The sequence below is a fragment of the Eriocheir sinensis genome, chromosome 15, assembly GCF_024679095.1.
Source record: "Eriocheir sinensis breed Jianghai 21 chromosome 15, ASM2467909v1, whole genome shotgun sequence".
Lineage (NCBI taxonomy): Eukaryota > Metazoa > Arthropoda > Malacostraca > Decapoda > Varunidae > Eriocheir > Eriocheir sinensis.
The window spans coordinates 8,262,356-8,278,970 of record NC_066523.1 but is presented as its reverse complement, the minus strand read 5'-3'; the positions used below and the strand labels follow the sequence as shown (position 1 = coordinate 8,278,970).

The window sequence follows — 16,615 nt, the reverse complement described above, 5'->3', positions numbered from 1 at the left end:
AGAGGCCAGAATATGTATTCATTATGCACCTCAGATCTCCCTCCTGACCGTTTACACCCTCCTCCTCCTCCTTTTCTTCTTGGGTGCTACGCAACACATCCTTCAGACAGGAGTAAAAAAGCTTTTTATACATGGACACCAAAATAAACTATTGGCCCGGGCAGAAGATAAACCATCGATGAAAATCTTCAATTGTATTTATTATCCAAAGTCAACGTCCTCATAATGAAAATAACTGACAACTATTATGGTTAAAGGAATATTCCCTAATGTGTTTTCAGTGTTCCTGCCGCATGAAAAAGCTACATTAATCATTCGCTCGTTGCCTTGTTTACTACCCATTCCACTGGAAGGAGGCAGGCAAGTAGCGAGGAGAGTGAGCAGAAGGATGTAACTATTTCTATGTTCTTTTCCAATGGACAAGACAGGCTGGTGGTGAAGCCTTTGGAATGCCTTCAGCCACAGCAGCAGCGGCGAGGCGAGGCTGAATAATACATGACGAGATCCGGAAAGAGATAAGCTTAAACGGGATGAAAACAATGCACGGGAGGAAGTCGGTGTGGAGGAAAGGAGGGAAAGGGAGGTGAGGAGGTGAAGGTAGAGGACTATGCCGGGGGTGAGGGGGAAGGGGAGGCAGCAGTGGGAGGCGTCACACTCCTCACATAACCTCTTGCCTCCTCTCGTCACCGGGCGTATTTACACTCCCTTGAGGCTCCTGGACATCCCATCTGGGCTTTAGACTTTAGAGGAGGAGGAGGAGGAGGAGAAAGAGGAAGAGGAAGAGGTGGAGGAGGAGGAGAAGGAGGGGGAGGAGGAGGAGGAAGGTTTGGATGAGCAGATGACGTCAAGCTAATGTAAGTAGCTGGTGTGGTGATGGTGGTGATGGTGAGAGAGAGAGAGAGAGAGAGAGAGAGAGAGAGAGAGAGAGAGAGAAACGAACATGAGGCTGGGAAAACTGAGTCAGCGTTGGGTGAAGTGTCATGGCGTGATAAGGGAAGGCCGTCAATCAGCGAGTCGGGTCCGCGGTCACGACTATCTTATCGGCGCCGTCGTGGAGATGGCTGATGCGGGGGTGCTGTCAGTGATTACAAGGGGAAATTGTCCTCTTATCAGTAGGTACGCCGCCGCTGACGGTGAAGATAGCAACAGTCTCTACTACACGGCGATAAGGGTTGTTGTTCAATGGCATTAGCGTGATAACATTCTCGCCGACCCTTGGCCACGCACTCCGCTCTTATTGCGTTCGTTACTACAGAGTGCGCGTGGGTGGTGATGTAAGACCCGGAGACACGGTGTTGATATGATACGGAGCTTGATATTATATGATTAATTTCGATGATAAGATCCCCCTCTCTCTCTCTTTCCCTCCTTCTCTCCACTCTTCGTTCTTTACTTCCTTTCTTCTATCTTTCTTTAATTCTCCTTTTGTATGTATGTATCTATCTATCTATCTATCTATCTGCGCAGATGTTGCTTCTACCCATGTGAGAGGAACGGTGTGAGGAACGGTGTGAGAAAGGAGGAGAAAAAGGTTTATGTATTCGTTAGGTCAGAGGGAAGGGAAACAGGATGATGTTTCTGAGAGGGTGAGGCAAGGGAAGCAAACGGGAAGCAGGGGGGGGGGGGGGGGGACAAGGGGGAAGGAGGGAGAGGTTTACCAATGGCCTCCATCGCACCCTACTTCACACGGTCAGTGGGTCGCTGCCAGGGATCATTCCATGGGAGATAAAAGTCACTCCCACGTCCTTGCTACACAATAACTCACGACACGACAACACGACTACTCGGGTGGACACTGGAAACTGCCTTCACACGTGGTGCTGAGGCATATGTGTATTCTTAATTTGTCTGGAAGAAGAAAAGATACGAATATAGGGTGAGAAAAATGTGGTCAACGCGATTAAAATGATTTCCTCTTCTGCGATACTAGAGGTATCTAGAAAAAAAAAGTCAAAGAGAAATAAACGAATGAACAAACTTTGTTCTGAGAAAAACTTGAACGCCTAAGTTATGCCTAAAATAATAATAAAAAAAAGAAAAAAAATCGATGGTCGACGCAATAAAGATGAATGCCACTTTCAAGACACTAAAGGACCGAGAAAAAAAATAGAGAGAAGTAAACGAACAAACCTGACGCAGAGAAAACACATGTCTGAAAGAAGCTAAAAACATTAAAAAAAAACATGATGAAGAAAAACTCGGTGGTTGACGCAAGTAACATGAATATCTCGTCCACTGCATAAAAGGCAAATCGGGAAAAAATAAGAAGTAAACAAACAAACAAATAAACCTGTCAAGACAAAACCAAAACTACGCAACACCAAGGATGAAAATACATAAGCAAACAGCAACAACAAAACGTCACAGGTTGCATAATAGAGAAAGCAACACATGGCGAGACTGCTATGATGGCGGGTGGGTGGGTAGGGGGAGGAGGAGGTAAGGGGAAGGGGAGGGGAAGTTGGGACCAATAAGGGGTTGGGGAGATGGGTAGGGGAAGGCAGTGGGAGACTGGGGGACGGGGGGATGGGAAAGGGGAAGTAGAGGGAGATAAGGGGGAGCGGGAGTTAGGAGGGGGAGGAAGGGGGAAGTAGGGGGCATGGGAGTGGAGGGGAGGTAGGGGGTGTGTTGCAGGTGACTGTCCGGGACAACACATTATTTCAGCTCCGGTGCTCCTGATAGCGGCGGCAGATATCGCGGAGCCATTGTTGCGCTGCGGCAGACGGCGAGATAAGGAAGATAAGGACCCGGGTGTTGCTTCGGCTCTTGACCCACGTATTCTGTTGTTTGGTGTGCCGCGGGGTGGGGGATGGGGGGGGATAGGGAGAGAAGGAGAGGGGAGTAAAGAATGAAGGGAGTATGGATGAGAATGGAAGGACTAGGGAGGGAAAGAGAGGGTAGGGGAGAATGAGGGGATTAGGAAAGGGAGGACAAGGGAGGAGAAAATGAAAGGAATACGGAGGGGAAAGAATGGGAAAGGGGCGGAAAATGAAAGCATATGAAGTGGAGAAGAGGGAAAAAGGAGACTGAAGAGAATAGAGGGAGGAGAAGAGAGGGGAGAGGATGATGAAGGAAATAGGGAGGGGATGACAGAAGAAACGAAGATGAGATAAGAGGGTAGGAGGGAGAGAAAAAAAAAAGAGAAAGTGAAGGGGAATAGAGGGTAGGAGAATGCACAAAGGGAAGGAAGAAGAGGGGAGATAAGGAGAAGAGAGGGGTATGGGTGTGGATAAAATAGGGTGGAGTAGAGGTGTGGAAATGGAAGAAAGTAGGGTAGAGGTGTGGAAGTGGGAGGAAATAGGGTAGAGTTGTGCAAATGGGAGGAAATAGGGTAGAGTAGAGGTGTGGAAATGGGAGGAAATAGGGTAGAGTTGTGCAAATGGGAGGAAATAGGGTAGAGTAGAGGTGTGGAAATGGGAGGAAATAGGGTAGAGTTGTGCAAATGGGAGGAAATAGGGTAGAGTAGAGGTGTGGAAATGGGAGGAAATAGGGTAGAGTAGAGTTGTGCAAATGGGAGGAAATAGGGTAGAGTAGAGTTGTGCAAATGGGAGGAAATAGGGTAGAGTAGAGGTGTGGAATTGGGAGGAAATAGGGTAGAGTTGTGCAAATGGGAGGAAATAGGGTAGAGTAGAGGTGTGGAAATGGGAGGAAATAGGGTAGAGTAGAGTTGTGCAAATGGGAGGAAATAGGGTAGAGTAGAGGTGTAGAAATGGGAGGAAATAGGGTGAGTTGTGCAAATGGGAGGAAATAGGGTAGAGTAGAGGTGTGGAAATGGGAGGAAATAGGGTAGAGTTGTGCAAATGGGAGAAAATAGGGTAGAGTAGAGGTGTGAAATAGGAGGAAATAGGGTAGAGTAGAGGTGGAAATGGGAGGAAATAGGGTAGAGTAGAGTTGTGCAAATGGGAGGAAATAGGGTAGAGTAGAGGTGTGGAAATAGGAGGCAACAGGGTAGAGAGGTGTGGAAATGGGAGGAAATAGGGTAGAGTAGAGTTGTGCAAATGGGAGGAAATAGGGTAGAGTAGAGGTGTGGAATTGGGAGGAAATAGGGTAGAGTAGAGTTGTGCAAATGGGAGGAAATAGGGTAGAGTAGAGGTGTAGAAATGGGAGGAAATAGGGTACAGTAGAGGTGGAAATGGGAGGAAATAGGGTAGAGGTGTGAAATGGGAGGAAATAGGGTAGAGTAGAGGTGTGGAAATGGGAGGAAATAGGGTACAGTAGAGTTGTGCAAATGGGAGGAAATAGGGTAGAGTAGAGGTGTGAAAATAGGAGGAAATAGGGTAGAGTAGAGGTGTGGAAATGGGAGGAAAGAGGGTAGAGTAGAGGTGGAAATGGGAGGAAATAGGGCAGTAGAGTTGTGCAAATGGGAGGAAATAGGGTAGTAGAGGTGTGGAATTGGGAGGAAATAGGGTAGAGTAGGGTTGTGCAAATGGGAGGAAATAGGGTAGAGTAGAGGTGGAATTGGGAGGAAATAGGGTAGAGTAGAGTTGTGCAAAGGGGAGGAAATAGGGTAGAGTAGAGGTGTGGAATTGGGAGGAAATAGGGTAGAGTAGAGGTGTGGAAATAGGAGGAAATAGGGTAGAGGTGAGGACATGGGAGGAAATAGGTAGAGTTGTGCAAATGGGAGGAAATAGGACAGTAGAGTTGTGCAAATGGGAGGAAATAGGGTAGAGTAGAGGTGTGGAATTGGGAGGAAATAGGGAGAGAGGTGTGGAATTGGGAGGAAATAGGGTAGAGTAGAGGTGTGGAAATTTGAGGACATAGGGTAGAGGTGTGGAAATGGGAGGAAATAGGGTACAGTAGAGTTGTGCAAATGGGAGGAAATAGGGTAGAGTAGAGGTGTGGAAATGGGAGGAAATAGGGTACAGTAGAGTTGTGCAAATGGGAGGAAATAGGGTAGAGTAGAGGTGTGGAAATGGGAGGAAATAGGGTAGAGTAGAGTTGTGCAAATGGGAGGAAATAGGAGAGAGAGGCAGGTAATACGAACACGAGGAGCAACTAGAACACCTGGCATTACCGAACGGAGCAGTGACAGGTGACGGGGTAGGTTATTACTTGTGTGTGTGTGTGTGTGTGTGTGTGTGTGTGTGTGTGTGTGTGCAATCATCGAGATTATAGAGAGGTGGAGTTGGGGGGATGGTTGGGAGATAAGGAAGTAAAAGTGCGAGAGCTCAATAACACCTGCATTCATAAATGTTATCTCTCCCGCGAAAACTTTTCCTGTGTGAAAATTTAATAAAATTTAATTATCCATATGACTCAATAACAACACGGCTCTCAAGTCTTATATATATATATATATATATATATAATATATATATATATATATATATATATATATATATATATATATATATATATATATATATATATATATATATATATATATATATATATATATATATATATATATATATATATATATATATATATATATATATATATATATATATATATATATATATATATATATATATATATATATATATATATATATATATATATATATATATATATATATATATATATATATATATATATATATATATATATATATATTAATTCATACATACCTCAAATATGCTTCGTTCCCAACAATTATTGTCATGTGTTTCACACATGAACATTACCATGAAACGCTTGACACACATGACCAATACAACATAACAGAAAGAAGCAACACCACCCGTGGCGCTGTACTGGGAAAGGAGCGGATTGGATTACGGTTTGTGATCTGTTAAACATTACCTTGGAAACGCTAAACGCACGGACAAACGTGTGTGTAACAATACGTCTCTGGAAGACAATGAAACTCAACGAGCTTATATGTCACGAGGCAATTCCCAGAACTGCAAATTCGTACTCAATGATTAGACAAAACATCGTCACTGATTAATATACTCATTAATTGTACAAATGAATGAAATCCATCAGGGAGGCCATGCGAGTTGAAGGAAGAGTAGAAGTCCTGGAAAACAAACCAATTATGCTCTCCCAGAGAAGGCTCGCCGCGTGATTTCGCAGAACAACAAACCGGATTAATAACAGCCAGCGCTGGAGTGCCTGAATGCTTCCAGGAAGAGGGAGAACGTGGAGGCTCGTGACGCGGGTTACCTCATCAAGCCTTGTGAACGTGATAACAAGAACCTTCTCCCCCGCCCACCACCCACCGCTAAGGCAATGAAAAGAGATGCGGGGTGAAGGCTCTGAGGGAATTGCTGAGCAGGAACGAGAAGAGTACAAAGGAGGAGTGAGACGGAGAAGAGGGATAATGAAGGAAGGAATACTGTGGAGAAGGAATTGTTGGAAAATATTGTACTAGTGAAGGAATGAGTGGATGAGATACAATAACGAGGGGTGAAGTACCACAAGAAATTCAGAAGCATAGTAGAGACAAAATATGAAAGGGAAAGAGAATAATGGGAAAGGATGAAATAATGCAGTGTTAATATAAAGGGGATGCAATAGAGAGACTGAGCAGGAGAGAGTTGACGAGGACAAGGACGAGGACGAGGAAGATGACAACGATGAATGTGACAATGGTAAAAACGAAAAAAAAAAAAAAAAGAGGGGAGGAAAACAAATACCTTGCAAAGAGAATGGACTTGCTGCAGGAAAGAAAGAAAAAAGTACTAAAAACAGAGAAATAAAGAAAAGGCAAGACAGAAATAAAGAGATACAAAAGGAGAAAAATATATGCAAGGGACGGATGGAGCGTGAGGGGCGGAGTGACCCCAGCTTGACCCGGCCGCGGCAGTGTTCGGGGCCAGCTGATGGGGACGAGATGTGAGTGGGGATGGGCGGGTGTGGCCGGTGATGTGTGGGAGTGAGTGGTATGCCGGGCTGATTGGGTACAGACTGTGGAGGGTGCGGAAAGGGTAAGGGAAGGGAAGGGCAGAGATGGGAAGTGAAGGATGAACACGAGAGTAAAGAATGGAAGGAAAATAAGTTAAAAAAGGCAAGAGATGAGGAGGAGGGGGGGGAAGGGTAAGGTAAGTTAAGGGAAGGGAAGAGATGGGAAGCGAAAGGTGAACAGGAGGGGAGAGAAGAGGAGGGGGGAAATAAGTGAAAAAAAAAAAGTAAGGGAGTAGGTGACAGGGAAAGAAAGGAGGCATAGGGTAAGATAAAGTAGAGGAGGAGCAGTTAATTGAAGTGAAGGCAAGGGAAGCTAACATAAAGGAGAGAAAGGGAATGGGAGAGGAAATGGCAGATGAAAGGGAATGTGCAGGGATAGTATAATGCACTGGACGTGTGGCATTCGTGTATACAAGCCAAACACGCTCTTATATTGTACTGTGTGTATGTGTGTGTGTGTGTGTGTGTGTGTGTGTGTGTGTGTGTGTGTATGTGTGTGTTAAAATGTAGATAAATAAAGATAAAAGGAGAGAGAGAAAGGGAACGAAAAATGTCACTCCATAAATTAATCAGCTCTTTCACATCAACCGCCGCTCCGGGAAAAGAAGAAAAATAAGCAGAGACGGGGAGCAGAAAAAGGTCAGGAGTATCTAACGTTCCCTGACGCTGCAAGTTACATCACGGTGGTTAAAGAGCTCTCTACTTGCGCGGCGAATGGGTAAAGGAGTGTGTGTGGGGGGAGGGAGAGGAGGGAGGGGCTTGATCCCGTGCCTCGCTATGGAAAGACAGCTTATACGTATACACCACACTTAATGCCTACTTTAAACCCGGTCAAGGCGATGCACGTGGAGGAGTATTAATTTGCGTAGGAGACTTAAACCACCAAAGAGTCAGCGAGGTTATCACTACCCGGCAGAAGATTGATGCTAATGACGCGAGCCAGACCCGAACATGACCAGGCAGCGCACTTGGGCTTACGGGAAAATAACTTACGAGTGACGAGACTTACAGGTTTGAAGGAGCCGTCGCACATGTCGTCTCTATACCTAGCAGGAGATTGACGTTAATAATGTGATCTTTACCTTGAGACGTTTTCCTTATATTGCCCTTCATTAGCAGCCAGTCACTAAATTAAGCCTCGGTGTAGAAAAAGTGAAGGTACACGCTATACCTGCCTGTGTCCTCGGTGCTCATCTCCATCGCATTGCCCTAAGCATGTGGACTACTCGATTTATTGCGGATGAATTATGGAACTACGCATCTCTTACAATGAATGACTGTCTATACGGGTCTTGTAGGGCAAAAGGGGCAGGTGAGTGGGGAGAAAAAAGATAAAGGGGTAGGTGAGGACGTGGGACCGGATCTAGGTATGTGCCGCGTCACCCCCTTATTCAACCACATTGCCACCCCCCTTATACCCCCTCAGCTTCAGAAACTCCTCCTGCCACTGTGGTGGTAACTCGAGGTGTTTCCTGTGTTGTGTTGTGTTGTGTTGTGTGTGTGTGTGTGTGTGTGTGTGTGTGTGTGTGTGTGTGTGTGTGTGTGTGTGTGTGTGTGTGTGTGTGTGTGTGTGTGTTTGTAAGTGTTTAAACACCTAGCGGATGCCACGGACCATTCTTGTGATAAAGGTTATGAGGCGGGTAAGAGAAAGTCGTGTTCCTGAAGGATGAAGAGATTAGTGGCAGATTACGATCGACTGATAAAGGGAAAGACAGAGTTGGAAGGGCACCGACAGCTCTTTGGGTAAAAAAGGTATAAGATATGATTAGTTTGATGGAATAGATATTTGACGGAAACACAGACAGACATGAGGATAGCTATAAATAAAATAAAAAAAAACGAATAGTACATTCATCCACACATGAATGCAATTTTACATACGTACATGCATGCATACATGTATTAATATATACAAGTACAAATACATCCCTACGTACACATGGCTAGGCAGCAATAGATGTGCATGTTTGAAAACAACAAAACCTATAATGTACTGTGAATTAAATTCTAGATTCAAAACTTTTCCAAGACATTTACAACTTCACTTAGCGAGTTTTCCATGAGCACCTGAGGATCGCGAGGCGGGTGGCTGTTTTCTCCTCTGCCTGTACCTGACGGAGAGATGTGTCGCGGTGCACCTGTGCCAACCCAGCCGCAGCGGTGAAAACATTCGGTGCTTTGTGTCGTCGCGGCGAGGGGGGTGGGACGGCATCGGCCTCATAAGCATTAAAGAATGCAAGACGGCTGTGTAAGAACCTTTACCGGCTTCCTGGTGCCTAAATATAGCAGCGGGTGAGCAAAGTCCGGGAGGCGATACGGTAAAGGTCAGTAGGTTGGTTGTTCCGCTAGCACGGCCGCGGAGGGAGTGCCCGGACCCCCGACTCTCTCCCTTGCCGCGTGGGAGTGGCGTGCAGGGCCACATGGCACCGCGGCCACGACTTAAGTCACCCTCGTGCCTGTCGGCAAACGTGGATTTCACAGGGTTTTATAACTTCATCCAAAAATATATAGAAAAAATGTTGCAAAAAACGCGCCTCCCCGGCGGGGAATCGAACCCCGGTCTCCCGCGTGACAGGCGGGGATACTAACCACTATACTACCGAGGAATATGTATAATTCCCAGAGCAGACAAAACTAAATCATTAGGATCTATTCATACATCAGTTTTAACTCTGATTAATTTGCACAATTAGTTACAATTATCAAGTCTGGCACTGTGCATAGGTCTGGCGAGAGTGGCGAGAGGGAGGGAGACAGAGGTACGCAGTGTTCCGTGATTCGCCAGAACGGAGCACGGCGACGGGGTCACCGGGCAGGCACCATTTAGTGTGTCCAACCGAGATTCTGGTTCCCGAGAGCGTGAGAGGTAAATCCTGAGGCATTATGAGCGAGAGCCGTGGTGTGGGTGTGAGTGGTGGAGGTGCGGAGTGGAGGGTGAAGGCCTGGTGGTGGTGGTGTGCGGGGTGGGGGTCGTGGGGTGAAGGCCTGGTGATGGGGGGGTAACGGGCCCCTCCAGGTGTGGGCGCGGCGGGCGTGCGGGACATCACGACGCCCACCGCCGCCGAGTGATGGCGGGGGCGGGTGAGGGCGTGGGTCGGGCCCGGATGAGTGGGCGGCGATCAGCAGGACTCAAAATGTTAACGAGGACGAGAAAACGTAAAGCAAATACTAGGAACCAACCTCTCCGGTGCGAGGCAGAAAATAAATGGAGATGAGAAAAAAAAAAAAAACTTACATGACTGGAGGAAGGATTGAGATAACCGATTGGAGCAATAACTGAAGAGAAGTCAAGGCGGAACGACGAGGAAATAATATATATATATATATATATATATATATATATATATATATATATATATATATATATATATATATATATATATATATATATATATATATATATATATATATATATATATATATATATATATATATATATATATATATATATATATAGAATAGAAAGTAAAGCATTACCATATGATTAAGTAAAAGAATGAAATCGCACTAAAAAGAATAAACACATCCACTTCGTACCTAACCATATAACAACTTTACCATCAATGAAGTAATAACGCGGCAATAAGGATTTTAGGAGCCATATGCAGCAGCCCCAGCAGCGATAATAACGGGCGGCAGACAGCACCAGCAGCGACCAGGGCAGCGTTGGGGCAAAGACCTGCTGAGCCTCGCCGAGGAAGACTCCGCTCCGATTACCATATTAAATGTTGCTCCTAATGAGTGTGCAGCCAGGCGTGTCCAGCTCCCGGCTCGGCACACCAGGAGAGGCCATTTTTTTCCCTCCGGTAAACATATGACTTTTCCGGCAACTCCAGTCGTGTTTCAGTGGCCAAGTGGAACCGAGTGCGCTCCTGAAGCATGAGGAACTGTTTCATTTCACGGCGCTGATGACCATGACCAAACACACAAACACACACACACACACACACACGCACACACACACACACACACTTTTCTCAGGTCAGCGGACTCACTAATTCCTCCAGCGGCAAGTGAGTAGGTAAGAAAGGGCCGCCCGCCTCACGAAGCTCTGGAAGTAAAGGCGGTGATGGTGAAGGAGATGGAAGTAGTTGTGTTACGTTTGCCGAGGCGTGGCGGAGGGCCTCTCACTCGGCCTGCTCTCGCGTGTTGCCTCCGTTGTTCCTCGCCTCACGCTCCCACGGCTTGCTGGAGGAGGGGTGGAGGGGGAAGGAAGGAGGAGGGAATGAGGGCGGGCAAGGGGCGAGGGAAGCGTCGGCACTCTTGGACTGGGAAAAGCAAACACTGTATAGGAGCAGCGTTACCTCGCCATACCACTTGTCACCTTGCCCCTACATCCCATGCACCGCCATTACAGGTGTGTGTGTGTGTGTGTGTGTGTGTGTGTGTGTGTGTGTGTAACTCCAACGTTCAGGCTCCAAAAAGGTGGGCAGGAAATACTCGCCGTGCTGGAAGAGCCAAGAAAATCACGCCTCGAGAACCCGAATGCTGCAGGAAAACTTGGAAGGAACGCTGGATAGCGGAGCACCGCCAGCCAACCGAATTAAGGCATTCAGGACCAGTTTTCCATTAAGCGGTTGGACTGGGAGGAGGAGGAGGACGTCTGCAGGCTTTTGAGAGTATGGAAAGGCAGGGGCTTCGAAATGAGAAGTAGGAAGAGGTGAATGGAAAGAAAATAAATCTCGGGTAAAAGATTTTTGAGAGGACGATGTTGAGGAAGTGAACATGCCAGCGTGTAATGGAGGAGGAGAAGCAGGAGAGCTGTAACGAGATGCTAATACTTGAGAGTCGCGAAGTGTGAAGATTAATAATGGAGGTAAACATGGAGCTTACGGAAACGTGAAGGGAAGAACCATCACTCACTGAGATAACGTGGAGCTTCTACAGTTATTTACTCTTAAACACTCCCTCTTTGCAAGACAGTGAGTGGATCCAACAGGCAGCGGCTAACAGAACCGAGGAACCACTGCGGGGAGTCTTGGGGGGCGGCAGACGGTGGAAAAATGTGCCAAGTAATACGAAAACGCAAAACAACCGCTGCTCAGAGAAGGTACCGTAGCAGTTTTCTTTATGCCTGGCTTTCATTTCCGTGACGCTGCGCTACGAGCTCACTCAAGTGTTGTGCAGCGTCTGACCGAACGCCCTCTACGGCTGAAGGGAATCCATAAGCGAAAGAATGGTTGTGTGGATATAAAAAAAAAGTCTTCAAACAACCACGCACGGATGATACATATCCATCGAGAAACAGACATAGCTAGCATTTATATTAGACATTTAAGCGTAGAATTTAAAGTCAGCAAGACATGTTGAGTATCTGAGAATAGAACGGGTCCGTCTCATGTGGTAAGATCCTGCCTTGATGCTCCCGAGGCACCACAATTAAGGCTGCGGGTACAGACACGTGGACGCGGACTGAGGTCGGTGACTCCAGGTAAATCCAAGACGGACTTAAAATAAAACTTCAAAGGAAAGAGGAAGTGTGTGCGGCGACGCCTCTGACACCACGCCTGAAGGAGGGGGGCAGGGAGGGAAGGAAGGAGGGAGAGGGTGAAAGCAAGGTGGAATGATGCCTGGCTGGTTCGAGGAAAGGAGATCGGAAACAATACGTGAAACAAAAAGAGAATGGAAGCGGCCCCGTCAAACAAGCTTACGCCTAGGACGACACACACACACACACACACACACACACACACACACACACACGCAACACAAAGAGAACCAAAAACGTCACCACTCCAGCAAACATTCAAACCGCCTTGTTTTTCTTCCCCGGCAGTTGAAAGGAAACTCACCGAGGGGAAAAAGGCAAACAGATTTTCCATTCGTTAGCGAGACAGGAGCTTCGACCCTCTTACAGCAGTGTGTGTGTGTGTGTGTGTGTGTGTGTGTGTGTGTGTGTGTGTGTGTGTTGATTCCACCGTTAGCGTATCCTCCCTCTGTCGTCACCTTCCCACAGACAGGTGTGGCTCGATGCCCTCCCTGCGCCTATAAGGTCACCCTCCTCCTCCTCCTCTTCCTCCTCCTTGGGTAACTCCGCCTTTCACCCGCCGGGGGTCGTCGGGCGCTGCTCCTCGTCGCTACACAAGAATGGCATTACCAGCAGGCGAGGCGCGACACAGTTCATGCCGGTTTCTTACAGGACTACCTCCCCCTTCTCTCCCCAACCCACCGCCACCACCGCACACAAGACCACAAAGGCACGAAGGGCAATTGCATCTATTCAGCGAGAGTAATACTTACATAACGTGTGCATTAATTATGATTATTCAACATTACATGGACGGGTTTTAAACTCTCTCTCTCTCTCTCTCTCACACACACACACACACACACACAATAAACATCCAAATCACACAACATCAAGTCGCTCTTATCTCTTGCTTTTCGGCGGCAACATTTATCACGCCCAGCAAATCGGAAAGACCACGAAAAAAGAGAAAGAAAAACAGGCTTATCACCGCCTCATGCCACACCGGCAGATGACGCGGAGGGCTCGAGGTTAATATTCAAGCAAATTTTTACCCTTCAGCGCCCTCTGCAGCAGGATCTAGTAACAGGGGTCGGTGGCGGGGCTGCGGACGTAAAGCAGCGCCCATAAACAGAGCGTTGGGGCGGCGAGCAGACTGCATAATCAGAGATCCTTCAAGTCTTAACTCTAAACGCACCTTCAGAATCTCCGTCGCCACACCCATTCACCTCCTTCACTTCTCCTCCTACTCCTCCACTCCTCCTCCTACTCCGCAGTTGCAACCTTATCTCTCTGTTCTACTTCCTCCTCCGCCGCCTCCCATTCGCCTCTTCTTGCTCTAGTTCTCATCCCGCTCTTTTCTTCCCCAGTTACACTTCCAGACTCAGTTCTTACGCAACCAATTTGTCACGCTTCTCTCCTGCTCAGGCCGCTCGCAGCTTTTTATGCCCCGAGGCGACGAGCGGCTGCGTAAATAAAAGTGGGTTTGTGTGGGCGGCTCCAGAACGCGTTTTTGTGGGTGGGTCAGAAGGGGTGATATGCAAATACACGTCTATTCCGGGCGCGGTGCAGGCGAAACGGACCTCCTATTGTGTTGTCTTTTCCATGAATTTCAAATAAAGCCAGCAACATCGGGTCTCGGGGCTTCACGGGGCTCTTTTAGGTCAGTTTCCCCGCCTGCCTTTCTCTCTTTCTCACCGCCGCCGCCCCTCACTGCGTGCCAGCTGGTGGCTCAGTTATTCACTTTCTTTTCCGCAGGTGAGTGGCGGGCGAGGGGTCGGAGTGCCTCTTGTATACGATGGGCCAGCGTGTTTTCATCTTCTCTTATTTGATGGAGAGGCTCTGCCGGCGCCACTCGACACGTTGCCAAAGGAAAAAAGTAATACCTGCCACGTCATGATGCTGTATGGATAACGTCACTCAAGCCAACGAACGAACGTGTCGCCGCCTCAGCGTGAAATAAAGCACCACGTGATGACTCCTTTCCCACTCACTCGTGCTCTCAGACTTTCCTTTTTTGCCGCACGTACACGCGAAGTCTCTTAATGCGCCTCACGATATAAGGCCTCCTCGGGTTACCACATCCAACTTTCCCAACTCAACCTGCCTTGCTGCCTAGATAAACACCTGCCTGCCTGCCTATCGCCTGGCTACCGAGAGAAGACGTAAAAGTAGTTCACCTCGGCATGGCGCAACACAACACAACGCAACGCAGCAAAACAACAACACCCAAAAAAGGCTCCATCATTGCAAGGGGCCTCGGCTGTGCTTGGTACGGAGGGACGGAGTGAATGAAAAGTTCACAAACTCGCCGGCGGCCGCGTGTGAACAAAGAGCTGGCCGGGGGTTAGCCCACTCGGTTGAAGGAAGCCGTAACCTTGATGTTATTGTCCGGACAGAGGGACGGACGGACCGCTCAGGAGGGAAGGGAAGGGAAGGACGGGGAAGAAAGGAAGAAGGAGGAAGAGAAGTGGTAAACGGCACGTCGAAGAGACAGAGTTGGATAGGGATGAGGTAATAGAAGGAAGGAAATAATGGATTAGGGAAGAGAAAGAAAAGAAGAGAAATAAATGAAGGAGAAGGAAGAGGAGGAGGAGATGTGGTAAACAGCACGTCGAAGAGACAGAGTAGGATATATAGGAATGAGGTAATACAAGAAAGACAAACATGGCTGGAGTAGGTAGGAAGACACCTACCGAACGGGCGCAAGCCACTCCCGGTGAGGTATATATGGGAGGTGAGAAGGGAGCTGAAGCCCTCCAAAGACCCTTCCCATGTCCTCACTAACCGTTTCCCTATTGTCTCACCAACACCGGAGAGTAGTTCAGCATGCTCTCTAAAGACAGATCCTCTCTTTATCCACACCTCACTACATTCACACAACATATACACCTTTTCCCAAAATTAAAATTTCAAAATGGCGCACCTACATCAAGCCTCGTCTCATCAGCTCTCCTTCTCATACTGATAGTCTTCTACCTCTTAAATTCCGCCTCAATGTTGCCTCTCTTTCTATCTTCTATCGATATTTCCACGCTGAATGCTCATCCCTATACTGTCCAAACCACTTATGCAAGAGTTAACCAGCATCTTCACTCTTTCATCCCTCACGCTGGTAAACTCTGGAACAATCTTCCTTCGTCTGTATTTCCTCCTGCCTACGACTTGAACTCTTTCAAGAGGAGGGTATCAGGACATCTCTCCTCCCGTATTTGATCTTGCTTTCGGCCACCTCTTTTGTTTCTTTTTTAGGAGCAGCGAGTAGCGGGCTTTTTTTTATTATTGTTTTCTTTTTTTTGTGTGCCCTTGAGCTGCCTCCTTTGTTGTAAAAAAAAAAAAAACATAAAGGAAAGAAGGAAGAATGAATTAGGGATGAGGACGAAAAGAAGGAGAGGAAGGGGAAGAAAAGAAAGAGGGGAAGAGGAAGATAAGTACTAAACGTCACGCCGAGGAGACAGAGTAGGATAGGGATGAGGTAATAGAAGGAAGGCAAACATAGAGGAAAGAAGAAAGAATGGATGAGAGAAGAGGGAAGAGAAAAAGGAGAGGAAGATAAGTAGTAAGCGGCACGTCGAAGAGACAGAGCAGGAGAGGAAGGATGTAATAGAAGGAAGGAAGGCAAACATAAGAAGAAAGAAGGAAGAATGGATTAGGGGGAAGAAAGAGGGCATTCGAAGAGTCTTATGCGGAGACAGATGGGGAAAAGAGGATGATAAATACGACGGTAGGAAAGACATGTGTAGAAGCTAACATAAAAAAAAAGAGAATACAAAAGGGAAAAAAAAGGGGGATTGCAGAAAAAAACTAATTCTCAGCAGATAAAAAAAATACTAAAAAGAAATGAATCCATATATCAACGATTTGGGCTATTCGATGTTTCTTCTTCTTCTTCCTCTTCTTCTTCTTCTTCTTCTTCTTTTTTCTCCTACTTCTCCTCCGTCTTCTTCGTTGGATGTCTTGCAGAATATAGGGATCAAGGTGAAAGAAGGAAAGAAGAAGGAGAGCGAGGAAGGGGAGGAGGGCAAAGAGAGCAGGGAGGAGGGGGAGGAGGGGAAAAGCTGAGTGTGGTTTTAGAGGAGCCAGACAGTAGAGCGACCATTAAGGGGGGGAGGGGGGCGGTGAGGGTTGGGTAAAAGAGGGAGATCAACGTGATATATGGAAAGCTCCGATGTGTTACGGATTCCGGGAGGCGTGGCAGGAGGAGAGGGAGTGTTTGGGGAGATAAGAGCGAGCTTGGGGTGGTCGGTCGGGGGCTTAAAGGGAGAGAGTGAGGCAGCAAGAAAGAGAAAGAGCTAA

At 47.2% G+C, this 16,615-nt stretch overlaps 1 non-coding gene across 1 annotated transcript; it reads right to left on the bottom strand.

Moving 5' to 3' along the window:
- Positions 1-9,386: 9,386 nt before the first annotated feature.
- On the bottom strand, positions 9,387-9,458 carry Trnad-guc (transfer RNA aspartic acid (anticodon GUC)). Its single transcript has one exon. It is a non-coding gene; the product is annotated as a tRNA-Asp (tRNA).
- Positions 9,459-16,615: the final 7,157 nt, after the last annotated feature.